Genomic DNA, 3,916 nt, shown 5'->3' with positions numbered 1-3,916 from the left:
CTTAGAGGTACTCATGTGTTGTTATCATGGGTCTTGGATGCGGTAGTTTTCCGCATGTCGCTAGGTCTGCGCAGGTTTAGGACTAGGGTATTTACCTTACCTCGTGGTATAGACTCGAGTTAAAGAGTGACTATTGACTGTACTAGGAACTTATGCCTGTCTCTAGATATATTGTCCTTTCTTGTTTGATGATTTTATGAATCATAGAAGGTGAGATGCAAGCCGACTATGGTTGATAGAGTTTGGATTCCTGGATGTTGTGTGATTCACATGATAGTGTAGTATGAGTCGGTCTAGTATACACATGCTAGGACTATGTGTTGTTATATTGTTGTTCACATGATAAGCACGATTGTCTAGCATCTATATGCTAAGGCTATGTGTTATTCACATTCATATTCTTATGTTTACATGTTATATTAATTATGACATTTCGTGGTCGGAGAACTCGAGTTACTCCCCACCGACCGTGGCTTTCGTATTTGTATAAAATGCGATCGACAGGTATGGTGATGCTTATATGGGGTTCATGGACGAGCTAGCGAGCAAAGTAACCTTGGGACTTACTTAGTTTTGGTCTTATTTGTAGAGACTCTTATACGAGTTTTTATGTCACATACATTTTAGGGACATATGTCTCCCTCTTTACATTTGGTTGTATAACTTTGCTATTCGCGACTTTAGCGATGGTTATGTTATGAAACTTCTATTTAGACCTTGTAAGTTTTGACACCTTTCAATTTAGATATCTTTATAACAGGTTCAGGTTTTAAAAATTACAGGTTTTTACCCAAATGAACCTATTACAAACATATCCATGCAGTTTTATTCTAGAATTACGTGTTTACTTTTCCGCAATGAATGAGGGTGTCACATTTTACTTGTTTTATTTTCTTTGCTGCCAGCAGGATATCTACCACTTGGTTGATCACTTTGTTTCTTTCCACTGCAAACTTTCTTCTTCTCTGCTGGATGGGTTTACACTTTGGATCCACACTAAGCTTATGTGTTATGATGGACGGATCTATTCTTATCATGTCATCATGTGACCACGCAAAACAATCCATGTTATCCTTTAAGAACTTGACTAGTTGTTGTCTTAAGCTTCCTGTGCATCCTGCTCCAATGAGCACGGTTCTCTCTGGGTGCAGCTTGTCCAGGTTGATTTGATCTAGCTCTTCTGCTGGGGGTTCGATGTATTCGTCCTGGATAGGCTGCTTCTGTAATTGCTATGCGGAAGGGCTGGCAGTGCACTTAAGTGCCTTCTTATAGCAGCCTCTAGCTTCCTCCTGATCTCCTCTTAATGTTTCTACTCCCTATGGTGTGGGGAACTTTATGCACTGGTGGTATGTTGAGGGGACTGCTTTCATCTGGTGCAACCATGGTCTTCCCAAGATGACGTTGTTGGTGGAGGGGCCGTCTATAACCAGGTACCTGACTTACTTGTTGACTCCTCCCACATAGGTTGGGATGACTATATCGCCTAATGAGCTGGCTGTTTCTCCACTGAAGCCTAATAGCGGAATAGTCTTCTTCTGTAAATCCTTCTCGCTGAATCCCATGTTTTCTATAGTTTTCAGCATGATTAGGTTGACCGAGCTTCCTGTATCTACCAAGACCTTCCTGACTGTGCAATTGGCCATTGACAAGGTGATAATAAGTGCGTCGTGATGTTCTCGCTCGTCGTATGTATCTCCTTCATCAAAGCTGACCGCTGGTAGGTCACTGTGAGAAATTATGCAAGAATTGGCTGGCCTGTCTCCTTTGGTCTCGGTGGCACGTCTTTTAGCTGCTGAGTATGTCAGCCCGCTTAAGTCTGAGCCGCCTGTTATCACGTTTATAATTTTGGTTAATGTGGGCGGGTCTGCAGCCTTGGCGGAGCCTACCTTATCTTGCTGCTTGCCCCCACGTGGTAATAGGTGGCTCAGCTTTCCTTATTCGTGCAGCGCTTGATCTCTCTTCGTAATGTGTAACAATCCTCAGTGTTGTGCCCAATATCACGGTGGAACTCACACTTCTTCTTGCTATCCTTTCTCCATGCTTGTTTCCTACTGGTGGGTTGGGCCACCTGACTCCATCTCCCATCTCCCTGCATGCCTTCAAGATTCCCCCGATACCTGTGGTGAATCCATACTCCGCCAGAGTGGGGAGTTGCTGATTTTCCTCGATTCTGTTGACTCCCCTTCCATATGGTCTGTACCTCTCATCCTTCTTGCTGGTGGTTTGCTTTCTTCCTGATTTCTCCATGGCTGAGGTACTAGAAATACTTGGCGTGCTTAGTAAACTGGCTCTGGCTAGGATATCTTCCTCCAATCTGATTGCGGCAGCTGCCTTCTCCTGCACTGCCTCGAAACTGTGGCAGGGATGCATAGTTAGCTGCTTGTATAGGTCGGAGTCGTGGTGGAGGCCTCTTCAAGGCTTCTATCTGCTTGTTGAGACATCGCACTCTCGTCTCGCTACCTTCTCATTGTTGAACCTAGTATTGTATTCTCCAATGCTCTCTCCCGCCCCCGGACGATTCGGCATGATCTCCCGCGTGCTTCGTGGTTTTATGCCGCTTGCGAACTGCTGAGTAAATGCGTTCACCAATTCAGCAAATATAGATATCGACCTGTTCGGCAGGCTCACAAACCATCGAAGTGCCGGTCCTGTCAGGGTGGACCCAAACCCTTTGCACATGCAAGCCTCCTTGACTTGCCCTACAGCTGTTACTGTCATCATTTTATGCTTTTACTGGCTTATATGATCAAAGGGATCTGCTGTGCCGTCGAAGAGAGGCATATTTGGATTTGTGAATCCCTTTGGCATGGTTGTGATGGATATGGTGTCCACGAATGGTGAGTCGGCATAGCTATCTAGTGTTGCTTTCTCGAGTGGGGGTGGCAACCCAGGGACCCTGCTCAGTATCTCTTTTAACTCCAAATACTGCTGATTTGTTATGCTGTCTGAATCTGGGGTCCGCCTGTCGGCTGCCTGCTGGTTCAATATATTGCCTCCTGATCCGAGCTCTTGAAGGTTCTGATGTGTTCCCGCTGTTAGAGGAGTCGTTGTAACGACTGTCCCCTGCTGCCAGTCCATTTGTTGGTTTGACTCGGATCCTATTCCAGGTGTCTGGTCGATCCTGGCGGGGCTGCTGACGAGGATGCCACCTGCTTGTGCTTCCACACAGCTAGCCGCGGGCCAGTTATCCGGCGTGAGGTATCCCAGCCCTTGTGGGGTTATTCTTCCATCTGATGGTATTGTGGACATATCTAATCTGGTTACCAGTTCAGTCGGTATCTGCCGAAGTGGATTCCTGCTACCTGATGCCCCCTGCGTCAGATCTACTAGTGGAGACCTTCCCGCGTCTGCCCTGCTCGCTGTGGTGGCAGACTGCTGTTTCAGGATGTCTATCTGTGCCCAGAGCTCCCTGTCCCTTTTTCTTGCTTCAGCTTCAGCTTTCCTCTGGTCCTCTCTCATGTTTTCCATAGCTTTCTGAAGATTTTCTATGCGAGTGAGTAAGATTTGTGTGGGACTAGGTGGCGGGGTAAGGCCTGAACTTGCTGCTACCTTATCTGATCTGGCTTGGGCCGTGACAGCAGGAGTCCTAGGAGGTAAAGAGGTTTTTGTTGTCGGTATGATTCTTGAGGTGTGTCCAGGAGCCTGTGTAGCCACTGTTGATGTTGGGTTTTGAGTAGAGGGCGGTGGTGGCGATGGTTGTCTGCTCCCTGACACGGCTTCCGATGCTTGCTTATCCATTGTATATCTAGAGTATCAACGATTGACGACCACAATGCCCCACGGTGGGCGCCAAACTGTTTAGGTATTTTTTAACGAGTTGATTAACTAAGGTCAATGCGGTCTTACTCGTTGGTTGATAGTATGATTGTTCGTATGCTAATAATCAAATAGAGTGCGTAAAGTAAATTGACACGTG

Source organism: Silene latifolia, chromosome 2, assembly GCF_048544455.1.
Source record: "Silene latifolia isolate original U9 population chromosome 2, ASM4854445v1, whole genome shotgun sequence".
Taxonomy (NCBI): domain Eukaryota; kingdom Viridiplantae; phylum Streptophyta; class Magnoliopsida; order Caryophyllales; family Caryophyllaceae; genus Silene; species Silene latifolia.
This window is presented reverse-complemented; position numbering follows the sequence as displayed.